Genomic DNA, 23,031 nt, shown 5'->3' with positions numbered 1-23,031 from the left:
TTTTATCCCTTATCTCCAAGTCAAATTCCTGTAGGAGTAGTATCCACCGTATGAGCCTCGGTTTTGCATCTTTCTTGGTCATCAGGTACCTCAATGCTGCATGATCAGAAAATACAATTACTTTAGCACCTAACAAGTATGACCTAAATTTTTCCAAAGCAAAAATAACTGCAAGAAGCTCCTTCTCAGTGGTGGAATAATTCAACTGGGCTCCATTCAAGGCTCGGGATGCGTAATAGATGACATGAGCCGCCTTTCCTACTCTTTGCCCCAGTACAGCCCCAACAGCATGATCACTGGCATCGCACATGATCTCAAATGGCAAATTCCAATCGGGGGGTTGGATGATTGGGGGTGAAGTCAACAATTCTTTTAATTTGTTGAAGGCTCCCTCACACTTATCGTCGAATTCGAAGGTCACATCCTTTTGTAGAAGTTGGAACAGCGGGGCCCCAATTTTTGAAAAATCCTTGATGAACCTTCGATAGAAACCTGCATGTCCAAGAAAAGAGCGTACCTCCCGCACACTCGCGGGGTAAGGTAATGCAGAAATAATGTCTATTTTAGCCTTGTCAACTTCTATGCCCTTAGACGATACAATATGACCCAGGACTATCCCGTGCTCAACCATAAAATGACATTTTTCCCAATTAAGCACAAGATTAGTCTCTATACACCTTATCAGAATCAATTTCAGGTTATCTAAACACGTATCAAAGCTATCACCATACACACTGAAATCATCCATGAAAACTTCAATAATTTTCTCAACATACTCAGAAAAAATGCTTACCATACATCTTTGGAACGTCGCAGGTGCATTGCATAACCCAAATGGCATTCGTCTGTAGGCAAAGGTCCCGAACGGGCACGTGAAGGTTGTCTTCTCTTGATCCTCCGGAGCTATTGCTATCTGAAAGTATCCTGAAAATCCATCCAAAAAGCAATAATAAGCTCTACCAGCTAAACGTTCAACCATTTGGTCAATGAAAGGGAGAGGGAAATGGTCCTTTTTGGTGACAGCGTTTAGCCTACGGTAGTCTATACATTGCCTCCATCCAGTGGGCTTACGCACTGGCACAAGTTCACCCGTTTGGTTGGCCTCCACCGTTACTCCTGCCTTCTTTGGGACTACCTGGACCGGACTCACCCAAGGGCTATCAGATATTGCAAAGATGATCCCCACATCTAGCAATTTTAGAATCTCTTTCTTTACAACTTCCATCATGAGGGGATTGAGCCTTCTTTGAGCCTGCCTAACAGGTTTGGCATCGTCTTCTAACCTAATCCGGTGCATACAGATGGTCGGGCTGATCCCCCTAATGTCTGCGATTGTCCAGCCTATCGCCTCTTTATGCTCCCGAAGGACCCGGATCAATTTCTCCTCCTGGATTTTTGACAGTGCCGATGAGATAATCACCGGGAGCGTCTCATTATCACCTAGATATGCATATTTCAGGTGCTCTGGTAGAGGTTTCAACTCCAGTACAGGTGCCTGCACCACAGATGGCAATACCCTCTGGTGAGGATCGGGAGTAAAAATAGGTAAAACTTCATACCTTTTCGTGGTGGTCTGCAACGAGTGTAATGCACCTATTGTGCATTTTAAATCCTCACTCCACTCCACCTGATGAGTTGTCTCCAACTCGAGGTGCTTGGTTAAAGCCACCTCCAGCTCATCCCTGCCATCAGTTTCAAACACTTCCTGCACTACAGGGTCAATAGCACTCACAGAAAAAACTGAGCTAAAGTTGGAGTTCGAGGGGTACTTCATAGTATCAAAAATATTAAAATGCACAATTTCCCCATCAAACTCCATGGACAGAATACCCTTATTAACATCAATTTTCGTCTGTGCTGTGCTCATAAAAGGTCTACCCAATAACAGAGGTGAGGGATCAGGGGAGTAATCATCATCCATATCAAGCACATAAAAATCAGCTGGAAACACCAAATCATTAACTTTTACCAACACATCTTCAACCAACCCATCAGGATATGCATTAGTTCGGTCAGCTAATTGAATGATTATTCCAGTTTCTTTTAATGGCCCTAATTTTAGAGAAGCATAGATAGACTTAGACATGACATTTATTGATGCTCCCAGATCCAACATGGCCCTTCTGATCACAGTATTACCTATCTTACAAGGAATAGTAAACATACCTGGGTCCCCGCACTTTGGTGGGAGCTTTCTCTGCAGGACCGCTGACACATTCTCCCCAACAATGACCCGTTCATCTCCCCTCAATCGCCTTCGGTTGACACACAAGTCCCTTAGGAACTTGGCATATTTTGGTACTTGTTTGATGGCGTCTAAGAGGGGGATATTTATCTCAACCTTGCGAAAAACCTCCAAAATCTCCTTTTCCTTATCCTGCTTCTTTGATTTTTCCAACCTGCTAGGAAAAGGAGGCGGGTTAGTTTTAACTGTAATTATAGGGTCAGGAAGTACCTTTGGATCTGCACCATTGCTGTCCTCCCTTTCGAGCTCATTTTCGATCTTCTCTTCATCCTTGTCCTTAGGAATCACAGGTTCAGGCCCCTGAATTTCTTTCCCACTCCTTAGGGTCATTGCGCTCACGTTCTTCGGATTCAACTCCGGTTGAGATGGCAGCTTCCCTTGGTTCTGGGACTCCCAACGGTTCATTCTGGTGGCCAGTTGACCTATCTGATTCCTTATGTCCTGCATCTCGGAGTCCGTCTTCTGCTGATTTTGCATAATAGCTGCCTCCGTCCTTTGCTGATTCTGTGCCATGGTTGTCATCATTTGTTTCAGCATCTCATCCGTAGATGAACCAGATTGAGGGGGCGGAGGTGGTCGGGGTTGGTATTGCTGCTGGTACCCTGGTGGCTTATTCGGCACAAAGTTAGACTGCCTGTTCGGCGTGAAGTTGGATTGCCTATTCCCACCATAACTGAGGTTGGGATGATCTCTCCACCCGGGGTTGTAGGTGCTTGAGTAAGGGTCGTACTGCTTCCTTGCCGCGGGCGCGTGGTCAGCCATGTTCACCTGTTCCTCAGTTTCTTCCTGAATCATTGGGCACATGTCTGCAGAGTGACCTATACCAGTGCAAATCCCGCATACCCTGGCTTGTGATGCATTTCTCACAGCCTGTTGCCTAACGAACGCAGTCAACTCATTTAGCTGCTGCTGCACAGAGGGTGTCTCTATCTCATTCACCCTACGTATTGGGACATCCTCTCTCGTACTGAATTGCTGTGAATTCTCTGCCATCCCCTCTATTAACTCCCGTGCTTCCTGAGGGGTTTTGTTCACCAGTGCCCCTCCACTTGCAGCATCAATGATGCTCCTGTCTCTAAAAATGAGCCCCTCATAGAAATATTGTATGATCAACTGCTCACTTATTTGGTGATGGGGGCACCTGCGCAACAAGCTCTTATACCGTTCCCAATACTCGTAAAGTGACTCCCCGGGATGCTGCTTGATCCCACAAATTTCTTTCCTTAGACTCGCAGCCCTGGACGCAGGAAAATATTTATCCAGAAATTTTTTCTTCAATTGGCCCCACGTGGTGATGCTACCTGGTGACAGGTAGTACAACCAGTCCTTCGCAGAATCTTTCAAGGAGAAGGGGAATGCCCTCATTTTTATCTGCTCTTCTGTGATTCCCGGGGGTTTCATACTGTTGCAAACGACATCAAACTCCTGTAGATGCTTATACGGCTCTTCACCTGGTAAACCATGAAAAGAGGGTAAAAGCTGAATCAGACCAGATTTTAGTTCAAATGGAATGTTGTCATTTAAAGCGGGGAAAGTAATGCACAAAGGTTGCTGAGTTAAATCAGGAGCAGCCAACTCCCTTAATGTTTGTGCATTAGCCATGGTGAACTCCTCCTGGTCAGAGTCACTCGAAGTGTTACCAAACGAATCTGTTGGTTCAAGTTCTGACTCGGGTCTTTGAGATGTAGCACTAGAGTGCTCTTCTCTGAGCTGTCTGGTTTCCTTTCTCGTTCTACGCGCGGTCTTCTCTACCTCAGGATCAAAAACCAAATCACCTGTGCGACAAGATCGAGGCATACACTAGAAAAAAAACCAGAAAATTAGGACAAAATTGAATTTTAAAAAAAAACAAATAATAACGCCAGTCCCCGGCAACGGCGCCAAAAATTGACAGGTCGTCAGCCTGTGCAATAATAGTAATAAATATAGAACCTAACTACCACTAAAAGCAGTCAATAATTAATCCTAGGTACTGGAGCAGGGACTCTAGGTGTGCAATGGGTTACTTGATTCACCCTGTTCCCGAAGAGTTTGCTTAATCCGATATACCAGTATTAATTAATTGACAAAAATCACTGAATAGTAGACAGTGGCAAGTAGGGTCGTCTCCTCAGGGACTGGAGATATTTGTCTCTTTTTAAAGTCCAATTGATAAGGGGGGGGGGGATTTTACCGGAATGAAACTAAAAATAATTAGACAATTTAATTAAAAATGAATAAATCACTAGCACAAATATAGCAGGAATTTAATCAGGAATAAATAAATTCTAGCCAAGGATGCAACTACTCAGGCACAGTCCATTTATCCGATCACTGATGCAGGAAAGGTTCACTTAATTTATTAATAGGCTAGTTATAGTCTGATGACCAATTTTTCCTTAAATTATTGATAACCAAGGTACGACCGTTGATTACCCCTAATCAGCAAATACTCCTAGGTACGACCATAGGAATTAATTTCCCAATTGCATTAATATTAGAAAAACCTAGCCCTAACCAATAACACGCTACGAGGGTTATTTAAATTAGATTGCACGTTCCCCTAATGTGTAAACACACCAGTTGCCACTAATATTAATCAATCAAACAATTACGGATTTAATTGACTAAATTGGCACGAGATTAATAAATCACATTGAACATCGGGCCCTTGACATCCAATTAATAAAATAATCCCATGAAAATACAAGCAGGCAATGTGCAAATATGAATAAATTAAGGAACGCGTGAAAACTAATTAGATCTCACAGATTTTCGGGACTGCGCCGTCGAGTTGACCCTTGACTAGATGGAAGACTTAGCCACGCCGCATAATTAAATCATCACACGAGTTAATAAATTGCGAAGGCATTGTTTTGTACTAAAAAGTAAGGAATGAAGGATGTTTTCCCCGTTGAGGAATATTGTCAAACACCTGGCGTGTGTCAGAGGCCAGTCCTAGGAAAAGAAAGGAAAACTAAAAACTGAACTAAAGCAAAAGAACTAAAAGCTGGCCGTCCGTCTTCTGTACGTTAGCTATCTATTTAAAGCCAAAGGAAAGAGATCCAGTGGTCCCCACCAATTGGCCAAAAGCTGCCCCATTTCTTCTTAGTTCCCTTAGGCTTTGTACGTTGCTTTTTTTTGTTTCCTTTTAGAACCAAAGGACCAAAGCCCTTTTCCTTTCCTCCGTGGTCCCCACTGAAGTCAAAGGCCCAAGCCTTCAAGTTCTCTAAGTCTCCGGTTGTAAACCTCTTGGTCAACAAGAATAAAGGGATGGGAGTCCAGTTCTTTTCAGCACTGTGGCCCTGGCCTGTGACTCGCTTGAAGACTCAATTTTCTCCAGACAATCCCTCATGTTTGGTAGTTTTCTGTTCTATCCCTGAAATAAAGGCCACAAACCAAATATAAGTAGATATGTGCAATTAACACAATATTTATCAGGGATGAAAGGGGAAATTAATAATAAAATTACTAACAAATTATACCCTATCAGGAAGATTGTGAAACAATAGCATTAACGGAGGAGTGCAGTACTATCATACAAAATAAGCTACCACCAAAATTGAAGGATCCGGGGAGTTTTTCTATACCTTGCACCATAGGTAACATTGATTTTTTTAAAGCATTGTGTGATCTTAGTGCTAGTGTATCATTAATTCCTTTAACGGTGGCTAGACAATTAGGTTTTCATGAGTTTAAACGCACTAATATTACTTTGTAACTAGTGGATAGGTCTATTAGATATCAATTGGGAGTGTTAGAGAATGTATTGATAAAAGTTCAAAAATTTATCATTCTAGTGAATTTTGTGGTTTTAGATATGGAAGAAGATATATCTATGCCAATTATTCTAGGTAGACCATATCTAACTACTGTAGGTACTATTATTGATGTTAAAAATAGCAACCTTAAATTTCAAGTAAGTGAAGAAGAGGTAGAATTTAATTTGAATGAAATGAAAAAATATGCTTCTTTTACCAATCATGCTTATTCTATTGGCACAATAGATAAACTAACCCAAGAGTTGAACCAAATCAATTTTGACTTCAATCCTCTTGAGTATTGTTTAATGAGTTTAGGTATGCAAGAAAGTGATTATGAAGAGATTGAAGAATTGGCCAAATATTTGAATTTTCAAGCACCCTATAAAAGGGGTAATGTCTATGAAAGTCTTGGTCAAGGAAAAGGGCTTCCACTGCCTTCAGAAATTGACCCTCCAAAATTAGAGTTCAAACCACTTCCAATTCATCTAAGGTATCAATTTCTGAGAGAAAATAGCACTTTACCAATAATCATTAGTGCTGACATTGATGATGAGCAGTATACAAAGTTGTTAAGAGTTCTAAGAAGACGTAAGAAGGCAATTGGATGGACAATTTCAGACATTAAGGGTATAAGTCCTTCTATATGCATGCACCGCATTTATTGGAGGACAATTGTAAATCGATGGTGAAAACGCAAAGAAAACTCAATCCAAACATGAAAGAGGTGGTAAGAAATGAAATTCTTAAGTGGCTTGACACAGGTATAATTTTTCCTATCTCCGATAGCGTTTGGATCAGTCCAATTCATGTTGTACCAAAGAAAGGTGGAATAACTACAATTGTGGGTAAAAATGATGAGATGATTCCATCAAGACTTGTGGTTGGATGGAGAGTGTGTATCGATTATCGCAAATTAAATGCGGTAACAAGAAAAGATCATTTTCTTTACCATTTCTTGATCAATTATTGGAGCGAATAGCCGGATATAAATGTTACTGCTTTCTTGATGATTTTTCAGGGTATAACCAAATAGCTATAGCTCCGGAGGATCAAGAGAAGACCACATTCACATGTCCTTATAGTACTTTTGTTTTTAGAAGGATGCCATTTGGTTTATGCAATGCTCCTGCGACTTTTCAATGTTGCATGATGGTTATATTTTCTGATTATATTGAAAAAATTATAGAGATATTTATGGATGATTTTTCTGTGTATGGTTCATCTTTTGGTCATTGTCTTCATAATTTGGATTTGATTTTACAGAGATGCGAGGAGACAAATCTTGTACTAAATTGGAAGAAATGTCATTTTATGGTAAAAGAAGAAATTGTTTTAGGACACAAGATTTCCTCTAAGGGAATTGAGGTGGATAAAGCAAAAATTGAAGTCATCGAGCAATTGCCATCTACAAGCAATGTCAAGAGGATATGGAGTTCTCTAGGGCATGTCGATTTTTATAAACCTTTATTAAGGATTTTTCTAAAATAGCAAAACCGTTATGTGATTTTATTATGTAAAGATACCTCTTTTCAATTTAATGATAATTGTTTGGTTGCTTTTGAAATGTTGAAGAAGGAATTGATTTTTGCTCCAATTATAACTTCGCCTGATTGGTCATTACCATTTGAATTGATGTACGATGCAAGTAACTATGCGGTTGGAGCAGTTTTGGAGCAAAATAAAGAAGAAAGATTGCACGTCATCTATTATGCTAGCAAATTGCTAAATGAGGCACAACTCAATTATGCAACAATGGAAAATGAGCTATTGGCGGTGATATTTGCTTTAGACAAATTTAGACCCTATTTAGTAGGATCTAATATTATCATATATATGGACCATTCGGCTCTTAAATATTTGCTACATAAGAAAGACGCAGAATCTAGATTAATTCGGTGGATTCTTTTATTGCAGGAATTTGATGTGGAAATACGAGACAAAAAGGGAACGGAGAATCTCATGGCGGATCATCTATCACGCTTGGAATATATCCCAATCAATGACCAAGTTCCTATCCAAGAAAATTTTCAGGATGAATTTGTCCTAGCAATTATCAATTCTCCATGGTATGCAGATTTTGCTAATTATTTGGTAAGTGGAGAGATTCCAAAGAGATTTAATTATCATTAAAAGAAGAAATTCTTGCATGATGTCAAAAGTTACTTTTGGGAGGAACCCTTGCTATATAAACATTGTGCCGATGGAACGGTGAGTAGATGTATTCTCGAAGACGAGGTACATAATGTTTTATATCATTGTCACAACCTTAAAACAGGTGGTCATTTTAGCACTTCAAAGACTGTAGCAAAGATATGGCAATCAGAGTTTTGTTGGCCAACTATGTATCGAGATGTTAGGGAATATGTTAAAAGTTGTGATGCATGCCAAAGAACTGGAAATATATCTCGAAAAAATGAAATGTCACTAACTACTTTCTTAGAAGTTGAGTTATTTGATGTGTGGAGTATAGATTTTATGGGACCCTTCCCTAGTTCTTTTAATAATAAGTACATCTTAGTAGTAGTGGATTATGTTTCTAAATGGGTAGAGGCAATCGTTTCACCTACTAATGACTCTAAGATTGTACTCCGGTTCCTTAAAAAGAACATTTTTTGCAGGTTTGGTATACCTAAGGCCATAGTAAGTGATGAAGGAAAACATTTCCGTAACAAACAACTGGATTCCTTATTGTTTAAATACGGCTGTAGGCACAAGACATCACTCCCGTATCATCCTCAAACCAATGGACAAACGGAGCTAGCTAATTGAGAGATAAAGCTCATCTTAGAGAAAGCAGTGAACAAGTCACGCAAAGATTGGGCTATAAAGCTAGATGATGCACTATGGGCTTACTGAACGGCATTTAAGACAACCTTAGGGATGTCGTCGTATCGTTTAGTCTATGGAAAAACTTGTCACTTACCTGTAGAGATTGAACATAAAGCTTATTGGACTATTAAAGCAATTAATATGGATTTTAATCTTATAGGTGGAAGGAGGCTACTTGAGTTAAATGAATTGGAGGAACATCGGTTACATGCTTATGAAAATACCAAAATTTATAAAGAAAAGATCAAATATTGGCATGATAAGCATATTATCCCTAAACAATTTCAGGTAGGGCAAAAAATACTCTAATTCAACTCACCCCAGAGGTTATTTTCGGAAAAATTTAAGTCAAGGTGGTCGGGACCATTTGAAGTTATTCAACTATTTCCTTATGGAGCCGTTGAAGTAGCTAATACAAGAAATGAGCAGTTCAAGGTCAATGGACAATGATTAAAACCCTACTTGGCAAGTGAAATCGTTCCCAAGGGACTTATATGTCTTTTGGGCGACTCTTCTTCAATTTAAGAATTCGAACCTGTGAGTCGAGCCAACGACTATAAACAAAAGCGCTAATTGGGAGGCAATCCAATGTTTAAGTTATATGTGTTAATTTGGAGTGATTTTGTGTTTAATACATATATTTAAGTTAATTTGTTGTTTGTGTGTCATAGGGTTGGTAAACAGAAGCAAGAAGTATCATTTGAGGTGAAAAAGACGAATTTTGATCAAGCAACTCAACTTCTTGATTTGTGTTAAAGGTGCATTTGATCTATTAAAAAGGGTGTTAGCAGTTTTCTATATTTTGGTAGAAGTTCGTGGTTCGAATGGTTGACTTGGATCTCAGCCATTGCACTGGGGAGTACTTTTTCCTTTTCTTTTGTTTCTTTTCTTTCCCTATACATTGAGGACAATGTGTATTCTAAGTGTGGGGGAAGAAATATGTGGTACTTTTAGTAGTTTTTATGTTTAATGTGTGGACAAGTAGTTGAAAATATTTCCTGTGCTTAATTGTTGTTTATTTTGGGTTTGCTGGCAGGGAGTTTAGTCCACTTTTAAGCGGTACTTTTAAGGGGAGATTCTGTCAAAATTTTTCCAAAACCTTATACATATATATATAATAATCATAATAAACAAATAAAATTTTGTCAATTATCCTTTTGAAATAAATATATGTGGTTTCAAAACTTCTCTTCTCATTTAATTTGAAAATGATTATTATGTGATTATAATTTTTACATTTGTAGAAAAGTATATCTAGTAAAGTGGAGAAAATTATACCTACATTTTGCATATTTGATGAAATTTTTTCTTTCTATTTGATTTTATAAGTTAAGAAATTAATATGGTCAATAAGTGTCACACTCTTCTTATGATTATTCTTTAGAGAGAATTTTATTATTTCTCTATATACTTGTAAAAAAAACAAAAAAAATGAGTTATTCTACTCCAATGGTTCTTGTACCTAGTAACCGGGAGTCTTCATCTACAAATGTCGACTTTTGCGTAAAACGGTACTTGGATTAAGAGTATGAAAAGTAACTTGAGTATGTGAAATATTGAGTAACCGACGATTTTCGTCTAAAAATGTCGATCTTCATGTAAAAAGACATTCTCACAACTTAAGTAATATTTAACTATAAAAAAAAAGAATAAATCCCTCTTTAAGAAAAAGAAGAAGATGATCATGAGATTAGTTAGCATCTTTATTGATTATATGAGTTACTTGCTTGTGAAATTGGGTAAGAATGAGAAATTAAATTGAATTAGTATAATTATGGTATATTTGGCTCTCTTTTACTTGATATTATGAGTACTTGAGAATTAAAGAAAATCACATAATGGTTATTTACTTTGATTCGAGAAAATGAAGTTGATTTGAGCACATATGTTTATCTTCAAAAATGATGAAACATTGTTGGTTTGTATTTCTAATTGCTTGAGGACAAGCAATGGTTCAACTGTGGGGGTATTTGATAAGAGAATATTTTACGTATTTTTAAGTGTATTTTATCAGTTAATTTCAGTATTTTAATCTAGTTTATAACTAAAATAATTAGGGTTTTCGTAAAAATATACATTTTTTATTAAAGTGGCTAATATTGCATTTCTATTGATTTTAAGGGTAAAAACTTCATTTTCTTGCAGGATTAATGATTCAATCATCAAAGGGTATGAATTGAGAAGAAAATCTGATGATTGGTGATGAATTGAAGTGTGTGAAGAAGAAATGAAGTGAAAAACATTTAATTGAAGAAATGCAGTTCAAGACAATTTTGACACGTTTCTGTATTTCGGCTATATCTAGAGCTACACAGATCGGATTGAGGTAATCTTTATACCATTTTAAAGCTAAGAGATAGCCCTACATTTGGTATGAAAACAGCGAAATCCAATTCAGCCGTTTTCCTGGTCAAAAAGTCGAAACACAGAAGCTTATATGTATGGTCGAGAGTTGAAACACAGAATTGACCAGTTTGTGGTATTTCGATCATATCTCCATCCACCGATCTCTAAATTAGATGATTCTTGAAGCATTGGAATACTGAGTCAAAGGGCTACAACTTTCATGTTTTGTACAATAGCCAATTTGGCGCCTATCATAGAGAAAATTGCAGTTGAAACAAGGTCAAAAGTGAATAAGAGTTTTGTAGCCGAAATTCTGCAATTTGCTCAGCCATTTCTCTTATGTTCACACTACTTTCTAGCTATATTTGGTAAGAGAATTCGGCTGCACATGCTTATGATGCATAAATGAGGAAAATATGGTTTATTTCCAAGTCAAAAAACCATAGTTTTTTACTTCCTTAACAAAAAGGAGATTTGGGGAATCAAAGGGTGAAAATTAGACCGGTGGAGAGGAGCTTTTGAGCAGTTTTTATGCAGAGGAACATGAGAGGTCTAGACAGAGAGATAGAGAGCAATTTTCTGGCAGAACATATTCTCTCTAGTTAGCAAATTTTGCAGGAACACTTGGAGACTTCATCTTGTAATCATCTAGTGCAAGACATAGCAGAATTTTTTGGGGCTTCACCATTAACTTGGCTAAGCTTTTCTTTATCCTTCTTGTACTTGTAACTCATGATGTTTTCCATTAATGAAGTTATGAATTTGATTGTTATATCATTCATGAGTAGCTAAATTTCTGTATATCTAGGGAGTAGATGAAATTTATGGCCAAGTGATATGAATTGAATGTGATTTACACTTGTTGCATCTTGTATTAACTTGTCTTCTTGTGCATATTGATTACTTGTTGTTGTTTGATCACCAATAGCAGGTTTATAGTTGTTATTACTCAATGAGAATTGGTAATAATAATGGAATAACATGAGTAGAGCTTGAGTTGTAGATTCGTGAGAATAGAAATGCATTCAAGTGGATGAATTTTGCATTTCATGCATGAACAAGTGCAGATTTAGTTTTAATCAAGAGATTAGAGAAATCTAGACTGTTCTAAGCCTTAATATCATGAGAATGAAATTTTGACAATTTTGGAAATGAATCCCTAGTTAAACAAGAGTAGTAACAAGTGTTAAATTCATTCATTTGGATCTTTTGCGCTATAAGTGGAATCTATATTCCTAGATTCAAGTCTGTAGTGAATTTTCTCCATTTGTAACTTGCATTGATCTAATCAGATTGTTGGAAGTAGCATTTATAATATTTCTACTCCAATTTATTTTTAGTCTAAATAATAGAGTAAATAAGGACCTAGTACTTGTTTAATTTGCTTCTCGTGGGATCGACCCGATACATGCCCTATACTACTTGATTGACCTGTATACTTGCAGACAATCGGGTATAAAATCGGAATTAAACTTGCACTTAGATCAAAATGCCGTTAGTCACTACAAGAAAATTGGTCTTTTGTGACAACAAAAGTTCATCACTAAAAGCTGCGAAGTCGTCATTATATGGATATAGAGACGACTTTTTCTTTTGTCACATGGTTGTCACAGATTCTATGTCACAAATGGATCCATGTGACCACCTTTTAAAGTCGTCACAGAATCTTGTTATTCAATGACGAGGAAAAAGTCGTCACTAAAGAATATCATTTTGTGATGACTTTTCTTGTCACTATTTTACCTATATTTTTGTCATAGATGTAGCAAAAGTTGTCACAAATTTTAAGTTTACAGTGACGACCTAAGCTTGTCACTATCAGTCCCATTATTCAGTGACAAAAATAGTCATCACTTAGTGAACTTGCAAATCAACTTTGTTTCGAAGAGCTGAAATTGAACATTACGAATATAGCATTTTCCAACAAATTAAAGCAAAACATTCAATTTGATAAAAGGCAAAATTAATGTAGAATGAAGTCACAAATTAATATATATGGCCACAAACATCTGTAAATTCATCAAACTAAAAGTCAACCAAAAATATCGGGTCCCAAATCCCACATAATCAGTTCAAGCACTAATGGCCAATACATATCCTTCCCAAAAAAATAGAGTACTAGATTTCCAAACTAAAGCATAGATTGCACCACCAATGTTAGACTTCAACCATCTCTATCATCATATCCAACAGCCTCCTCATGAACAATATCAAATTAGACTGCATCGAAAATAAAGTATTATGTGCATTAGAATAGACTTTATTAAAAAATATGCTATTACAACCTTACACAACTAAATTGAATGAATGGTCATACACAACAAGACTCCAACTACTGTTAACTTGATAAGAAGTAAAAGAATCAGTCAAAAGAGTTTCAGCCAAAATAAAGAGAATATCATCAATTACTTCCAATAGCTTATTTGGTAGACATATTTGCATAGCCAGCAAATTCGAAATATAAGCGATAGCATAAACTGTGTTAAGTAACTCTTTCATTTGGGCAATCAAATCCTCACACAGCCCTCTTTTTTCAAGTTGCTGCTTCTGCAAGTTCTTAATCAGCTTGGAGTAAAACTGGTTGCTTGGATAGGGCTCTTATTTTCCATCTTCCAATAATCATATAAAGGTATCAGTTTTACTTTCATTCATATTGAACCTCTCTCCACTATGTTCTTTCTAATTGAACCAATTCCTTCCCTCTCCCTGCCCCCTGATTGTGTAGTGCCTATGTCATTGAACATATCATTTAAATCTTCAATATCACTATCCTTTTCTTCATTCTCGTCTTGATTAATACCCTTCTCAATTTCATGTCGGAATTGTTCACCTTGGTGTATCCATCTAGTGTATCTTTTACATTATTTCATGGGATCTTAAGATGTTTTGCCTTCTAAGAATATGCAAATTTAAGGAAAGCAGCCACAGCAAGTTTATAAGATTCATCCTTTCTATTACCAAGTGTCATCCAATTTTTGTCCATGTCATAGAGTTACAAATCTATTCAAGTTTATCTAAGCATTAACAAAAATTGAAGAAGCCAAAAATATGCATACTTCACAATTATAGCCCACTGGATAGCATAAAAGTACAGAAAAAGTTCAAGTACTAACCTTGAATCTAGATGCTAATGAGGCTGCTACTCTTTTATGCTACTACTGCCATTGTCAAACTAAAAAATGTTAGAAAATAGTAGACATCATTGCAAAGTAGAGAGTTTCTTCAACAAAATTAATCAAGTGCAAGAACATTCAACCATTGATTACTTAGACTATCAGAAAGAAAAATAGAAAAATACCCTTACAACCTCAAATGTTTGACAAATCCAGTTATTAAAATTTTCACATCATTTGTTGCAATTAAAACTATGTACAATTGAAACTAGGCACTGCTTTAATAATATTATAACTATTTAGTGCCTCGAGTTAGTCTAAAAATGTCCAACATTATTTGGAAATGCACTTTGGCCATCGACAAGGGAATCACAAATCGTTTCTTTTCACTTTTAACTACATAAACTGCAACATAGCCCTTCGAAACATCTTTCGAAGACTGTCTAAGGATTTGCTTAGCTTAAAGAATACGAGGCAGATGGATGGCCATTACTCTACTGGATGCTTTGTTGTATAGGTTGAGCAAAGAAAGGTGGGAAGACTTGCGGGACAAAGTAGAAAAGCCTTGATCAGAATTTGTGGTAGCTTATGTTGATCAAACAAGTTAGAAGGGTATGTATAGAAGGATCACAAATTTGTTCTCTTAGTGCTGTATCTATGGCAAAGACCAAAGAGGCATTGTGATGGACATTATTGGCAAATAGTTGATGAGGTATCACATGGTTATGTCTTCTACTCATGATCAAGAATTTAGAATAGAACCATGTGCTGATTGAAACCTTCAGGGCCTACCACTTCCTTCAACAAGAAAGAGCAAGTATGAAAACAAGAAGTGAAAACACAAAAAGAGCCAGTATGAATTTCAAGAGAACAAAACAAGAAGGAAGAAAAAGAAGAAAAAGTCAAATGAATTTCAAGAACTAAAAGGGAAAGTATGAACAAGAAGGAAGTGTGGAACAGTGGATTGCTAACATTCCTCCCTTCCATAATGTGGCAGCAAGCCCGACCAAAGGATTTAGAAAAGTTGCAAAATGTTGAAGTTAATTCATTCAGGGATTTGTCCCACCAAATTTTTATGAGCTGTACTTCTAGTATACAGTCTGAAATTGTATCACCATGACTGTGGTAAAAACAAAAACAGAGTCAAAATTTTCCCATAGTCCTTTCAACCAGATATTCGTGCAACCATGAAGCTGCAGTTTCAGTAATAGATTTATACCTTATGCTGTGGTTAATTCTAAGTGAGCATGAAGCCAACAATAATTTATTTATAGACATAATCTTTGTCAGGTGAATGTCATCAAACAGTTTGTCAATCATCAAGGTGTTCAGTAAATTATATTCTATTTTTTCCCACCGTAGACCAAGTTCACCTTGCAAATGAAGGATGTCAGAATTCTTGACTGCTTTCAATTTTAAGAGTCCTGACACCATGCCTTCCCAATTACTCGTGTAGAATGAAAGGGTTTTAGAAAACCTCAGCACTTGAAGCACTTACCAGAAATTTAAATTTTTTTGGAATTCTAGTAATGACAAATAATTGAAAAGAATAAGCTTCAAATAATCATAATGTTAAGCCTTTATGAATGAAAAGCAACTGTACAAAATGTAATCTGCATGCACTACATTACAAAATTGTGCTCTGATATCTCGATTAACTAGTAGTATTGTCTAATAATGTGCATCTTACCCTTTCCTGGGCTGATACCCTAGCTGTCCTTAGCCTTCTCAGCATCAGGGTAAGCCCCAATTTTCTTGAGAAGACTGATAGCATTTGAGGTTTTCTCTATGGCCTCAGCAGAATCGGAGATCACACAGGGGATTTGCAGGACAGACTCAATGCGGTGGCAGCAGGCCATGACAAGGGAGGCACTGCAGAGGCGGCGATGGCAGAAACCACGGCATACTATTTCTTGTTGACTGGGACCTTGCGGTGCCAACGGCGCCAGATCTTGGTCGGAGCAAACATGCGGCCACCGCTGCACATGTTGCCATAGGCACCCTGGCCGGCACGGTGAGTGTCGCCGCCAAGAACACAAGAGATACGGGAAACAACGCGACCAGTACCCCAGGACTCGGCGGAGGTTTGGTGGCTGACGGACCTAGAGACGGCGTAGGGTTGGCGAGAGTTCTTGGAGATGTCACGATGAACGTCTTGGAGGATGTCGGGCCGGATTGGGGCTTTCATGACGTCAGGCAGAGGGAGGGAGTTGGCGTTGGCCTCCATTTCATTCTCAAGAGGGATAACGGTAACTACAGGGAGAGCGGCGGCGAAGCCATTTCTGATGGGGGTGAGAGGTTTGAGAATTGGTATACTGCGTTTTAGATGTCTTAAATTTTGGCTAAGTCATTAGGACATAGAATCAAACGGTGTCGTTTCCCTAAAGTCCCTTCAGCCCGCCACGCCACTTGAATTTTTTAGTTTACCCCTCTTAGTTCCGTACATATGAAAAGCACGTCTTTTCCTTATTTAGATGCAAGAAGTGCACGCTTTCTTTGTTCTTTCACCTATCTCTCCCTTTTTTCTTTTTCTCATCATTATGTAATTAAGTTTTTCTATTGTTTTGAGTTTTATTTTTATTTTTACTCTCAAATTGTGTTAAAATAATAGAATATGACAATTTAGTGTGTTTGGCAGATTTTGTTTTTACCAATTTTAACTAATATAGGACTTTTTCTAATTTATTATACAATAAAATAGTTCAAAAAATAAAAATGTTGTTAGAAATATGTTTACGATTAAAAAAAATATGCACTTTTTAATTAAAATCTTTTTGGTACTCATTTTGTGGTGTTATCAATTATGTATGACTTGCAGTCTCACAAGACCTGACAATTGAATTAGTTGATTGAACAATCAAAATAGTTTGCAAATACATGTACGAAATGTTAAATCTATTTATTTGGTATATATACCAATTCATAAATGATAAATATGGCTTCTATAATTAATAACAACCTTTTGATCATGCAAATACTAGGATTAGACTTAATTTCATGTTAAGTTTTATTGTTAAATTCTATTATTGACTACCTCTATTTTTAGATTATCCAAATTATTAATTTTTCACCATGTTGTCATTTGGATAAATGGGGAATGTATGAATTTTTTTACATTTATAACAAATTATTACCTAAGTTAGGGAAAATTATAAAATAGGTATACATATATAGTTTATTAAGATACCTTATATAGTTTGCTAATAAAAATAGCGCTAAATTGCAACACCATAGGGTGCCATAGTACAAATAATGAAATTTGTAAATTACATATAGGGCTAAATTGCAAAAGTTAGAGTGCCATAGTTGATTTAATGAAATTGGCGAATTAGATATAGGGCTTAATTGCAAAAGTTATGGTGTAATGCTAGAGTTAAAGAAATTGGTATACTACATATGGGGCAAAATTACAAAAGTTAGGGTGTAATAGTAGAATTAAAAAAATTAGTGTACTGCATATGGGGCTAAATTACAAAAGTTATGGCTTATAGTAGAATTAATGAAATTTTTTTATTACATTTGGAGCTAAATTGCAAAAGTTAGGGTGGCATAATAGAATTAATGAAAATGATCAAGGAACAAGTACTTTAGACAGTGACAACTAATTGTTGTCATTACCTCTGAACTGGTTGAGCGACAGTGACGATGTTGGAACAATTATAAAATATGTATACATTTTAATTACAATGCCTTCCCCATTTTACTAATGAAAAACATAGGCTAAATTGTAAATGTTAGGGTGCCATAATAGAATTAATGAAATTGGTTTATTACACATGAGGCTAAATTGCAAAAGATAGGTGTCATGGTAGAGTTAATGAAATTAGTTTACCACATACGGGGTTAAAATGTAAAAGATAAGGTGTCATAATAGAATTAATAAAATTTATTTACAACATATGGGCCAATATTGAAAAATTCAGGGTGGCATAGTAGAATATTAATGAAAGTGAGTTGGGAACAATTACTTTAGACAATGACGAATAATTGTTGTCATTAACTTTGAACCGGTAACCACATTGTGATAATATTGGAAGTAGTCATTATAGGGCCTATTTCAGTTACAATATTTTTTCAAGTCGTCACGATGGTAATTTCCCGCCACACAGGCCAGTTGCGCGCCGCCTATATTGTGACGATTAATCCCGTGTTGTCACTAATGATGAGTCTACCCTCAGTCATTTATGATAACATCAAAAGTCGTTACTAAATTTGCTCAACTGTGACTACTTTTTCTGATGTCATTGAGAATGTTATCACAAAAGGCCAAATTTCTTGTAGTGTGTTCCGAGTGGCGCCCTTCCCTTTAATACTGGGGCAGGGTTCCTCCAAGAGCTGTTAGGATTATGTCTTTTTGAGATGGCCTACTTGGTAGGATCTGAAAATTTTCATATTCTTTTTCTTCATTTTGGATAGTTTAATTAATAATCTAGTTTACTAATTTGATCTGCAATGCAAGTATTGGGGTCACTGTCATCAGTTCAAATGATTTCTTCTGACTTTGTGGCTGCTCGTTTGTGTATGCTGCAGGGATTTATCAGTCAAGAAAAAGTGCATTCATTCAACTTGCCAATGTACTTTCCATCAATTGAAGAATTGGACCAGGTTATAAAAGCGAATGGCCATTTTAGAGATGAAAGAATAAAGATATTGGATCACCCAATGCAGCACTTGCCTTTTGATGCAAAAATGAACAGACCAGATCTATCTGTGAGGGCTTCATCAAAGATAATTTCGAAACAGACATTGTGGATCAGGTGTTCGATCTATTTGCTAAGAAACTTGAAGAGAATTGCTCAATCTTTGATCAAGAAATTCGCAAAGATGCTGACCTATTTGTTCTGCTAAAACGCGTCTGCAAAAACTGATACGCACTTTTTTATTGGTCATAATGCAGCACCGAAATTATTGTGACATTTCCTTTATCTCAACGGTTGATTGTAGCACCACAATTTGATCATGTTCCTGAGATTCAACTCTCCCCTCCAGTTGAGATTTTCTCGAGCCTTACTTTCTTTGCTGAATTCGGGTTCTCATTCAGTCATTCTTCTTGGCCATTATACTTTGATCTGAAAAGGATTAGATTACTGTTGTCCCAAATAATTGGTTCCTCGAGTCAAGTTTTCGGGGATACCTACTCGTCAGGTAATGCTTTGGCATGTTTACAATCTCATCCTCAACAACAGCTATCCTTATCCGTGAGGGAATGACATTCGAGCCAAAATTGCTTCAGATTGTGCAGATTTAATTATCGTATAATTGTACTACAGTAGTACTTCGTTTTTTATTATTGTATTTTCCCATTCCAAGTATTGTATCGGAGGTCAGGTTTTTGTCCTCCTCCATATATTTTTTATTTTCATCATAATAAAATTTAGACTAAGTATCCCTTCTCCGTCTTTGAAGTAACCCCCCCTCCCCCCCCCCCCCCCCAAAAAAAAAAAAAAAAACTCTAGCCTAGAAGCATTAATCGTTGTATCTCTACAAGTAAGTTTTAGATAATCATGCTAGCTACCTTTAAATTTTCAGGCAACAACTAATGATAATATTATTCCAAATTGCATCACAATATATGGATTTTATATTTCAAGTAGGATCATTCAACTCTTGTATGAAATTCTACTCTTTGAACTTGGAAATCTTGTTAATGAAGAAAGAACGAGACAAGTATTTGTATCATTTTTATTTTGTAAAAATTTCCACTATCTTGTATTTGGGCACCGAACAAAAGATAGTGGTATCCCGTCTTTGTTTACCAAATATGGATTTTGTATTTCAAGTAGAATCACATAACTCTACTGCAAAACGTTACAGTTTGACTTTGAAATCTAGTTCTGGAGGAAAGCACAGGACAAGGATTTGTACCATCTTTTGTTCATAGATAGTTGCACTATCTTGTGGTTGAGCATCGAACAAATATTGGGTAGGAGATACCTAATATAACTTGTGTATGGGAGCAACGGGAAACGCAATGGAAGTTATATTTTTAAGTGTGCTACATACTACTATTTCCGGAAAGGATGCCACAACAGTGCAAGATTTCTGATTGAGACTTTTTTTTTTTTTTGGGTAGGAATAAAAGTTTCAATGAGTTCGATTTCGGTCACCACCAAGAGTTAAAACATGTTTTCGAAACTATAAGTCAATTGTAAGAATTCTTACAGATTGTCGCGGGATTCAAACAAGTGATTTTTTGTGAAAAAATAGTTCTTTTTTATCAATTAAGTTAGTTTGAAATTCTAGTCATCCATTAGTTGTAAAAAAACACAATATGGTAAAAAATTTAAAATATTGATCCAAAAATCTACTTCAAAATATACTACTAATCACGATAAGCGCACATTGATATCAGCAATCTGAATTTAGAACAAGAAAATGTCAAATGTGAATTATTTTATATTGGTTATTTAAGAATAATTGACGCTCTTTCTCCACAACTGATTGATTTCAATATCATTGAACAGTTAGCCACCATACACTTTGCTTGTTCTTCTTCACCTTTAGCTGTACTATAATCGACGACCTGTTGAACCCAAAAATGTCAAATGTGAACATGTTAATTTTCTCACTTCCACTTCATGCACTTTTTAGTGATATACGACTAAATAATGCCACTAATGGTACTTTAAAAATTGTTCCAAGTCATAAAACCTGATCAGCGTAATTTTTTTTAAAGAATTTAAAGCAATAGCTTTCTAAGGTGTATGATATTTTAGCATGATGAACAACGTCACAATTGTTTTGTCATGGTGGTTGCTTGCTTCCACAATTTGTGCAAACACATCGATCCCTTTCGCGTAGTAGCTGGTTGTGTGTTTCTGTCGGTATATATGTATTGGTCAATGTTATAAATTCACCCCTCTTGCTTTTCACTGGCTAGATATTGCAAGTCCAATCATTAGGACAAGCAGCTTTGAACTAATCCCATATTCAAAGAATTAAAAATAAAACTTTGAACAAGAAGTATCCAATCGCTTAAGTTTTGGGACTAATAATAACCAATAAAACCTAGATAGGTCAAACTATGTTTTCTATTCCATAAAGTTTTCTAGCTGTTTAAGGTTCATAGGATGAAACATGTAATATATGTATGTATGTATATTCTAAAAGTTATATGTAGTAAATTAATGTGGTTCAAAAAAGATTACCAAAAGTAGTTGTTTGGCGATTTATCGCTTGCTCGATGATTGATCACATATTTTGTCGACAACGTAATAATAGGAATGGATATGATAGTCCAGATGAGAAGCAAAGAGTTGAAATCAGGAATGGATATTTTGATTGAGACTTTTTTTTGGATAAAAATAAAAATTTGGACGGATTTGATTTCGATTACAGTTACGGGTCAAGGCATATTTTCGGCACCATAAGTAACTTGTAAGAATTTTTGCAAATTGTCCACTAATACAATCTTCACATTGATAGTGAAATTCAAAAGCATTTTTTTTTGTGTGAAAAAGTAACCAAATGTGAGCTTGCTAATTTTCTTACTTCCACTTCACACACTTTTTAATGATATACGACTAAATAATGCTAACTAATGGTACTTTGAGAATTGTTCCAAGTCATAAACCAGATTCAGCGTTATTCTGTTAAGAATTTAAAGCAATAGCTTTCAATGGTGTATAATATTTTAGCACGATGAACAATGCCACAATTGTTTAGTCATGGTGGTTGCTTGCTTCAAAAGTAGTTGCTGAGTGATTTATTGGCTATGTTTTGAAACTGAGACCCGACAATGATTCGGCAGAGCCCAAGGGCCAGGTTCAATGGACTCGACTAGAGTTAGACCTATCTCAGAATTGGATAATATCATTATGATGTCATAAATATATATTAATTTTAGATAATATATATTAACCTTTATTTCCAAACATTCTACTATACAATACCCTTCGAACCTAACTCAAATTTAATGTCTAGAAGCTGTAAATATAAATTGATAAGGTTAGAACAAAATTTGTAAGACCTATTTGAAGAAGTAAAGAAATTGAAGCTACAATTGAAAATCTAGAAAAACTTATAGGAGTAATTATATGTTGTTTAAAATATTTAGGAGTCAAAACAAAATAATAGAAAAGTTTATTAAACATTCACTTCATTAACCCTAGTACTGTTTTCCACAAAAGAAAGAAACAGAGCCCCAGGTCGCTGCAATACCATCTTGCGGCCTCCTCATCCTTGGGTAAGCAGCAGCAAAAGGATCATTGAGAAGATGGCATACCAAGTAGTGAAGCCGGCAAAGGTTGGTTTGGATGAGCCTTAGGAGTAGGTTTTCTCCAAAAACATTGAAGAGTTGCTGTCTTTTCGATGACTATCCATCTTTCTCCATCTTTTCACTCCTCTTCTGGGTCTCTTTTTTTTTTATCAATCTCTTTTTTGCTTTTAATTTTTGTCTTTTTTTCTTCTATTACCAGAAGAAAATATCATATCATCTTATTGTTTACATTCTTTCCTCTCATGTTTTTAAAGTTTTTGATTCAAAACGTAAATCAACATTTTTTTTCGTTTCTATTCTCCATCTCTCTTACTTACTTTTTTCTTTTGGTTTTTGAATTTTGATATTAGATCTATAGTAGATCTTGCTTGATAGATCAATTAAGCTTGATTTATATTTTTTTCTTCAATATAATTCATGAAAATAAAAAAGTAAACCAAAAGTCAGCAAAAAAAAAAAAGTTCAACTAAAACAAGAAAAAAAATTGAAAACCCCAGTTCTCACCAGTTTAGTGGGTTTCCGGTTAAACCTGGGCTT

The 23,031-nt window shown here is 36.1% G+C and overlaps 1 pseudogene; it reads left to right on the top strand.

Annotated features, from left to right (window-relative positions):
* LOC140016106 (loganic acid O-methyltransferase-like) overlaps nt 1-19,144 on the top strand; it is a 28,859-nt pseudogene extending 9,715 nt beyond the window's left edge.
* The last annotated feature ends 3,887 nt before the right edge of the window (nt 19,145-23,031 follow it).

Source organism: Coffea arabica, chromosome 1e (genome assembly GCF_036785885.1).
Source record: "Coffea arabica cultivar ET-39 chromosome 1e, Coffea Arabica ET-39 HiFi, whole genome shotgun sequence".
In the NCBI taxonomy this organism is placed as follows: domain Eukaryota; kingdom Viridiplantae; phylum Streptophyta; class Magnoliopsida; order Gentianales; family Rubiaceae; genus Coffea; species Coffea arabica.
This window is presented reverse-complemented; position numbering and strand designations above follow the sequence as displayed.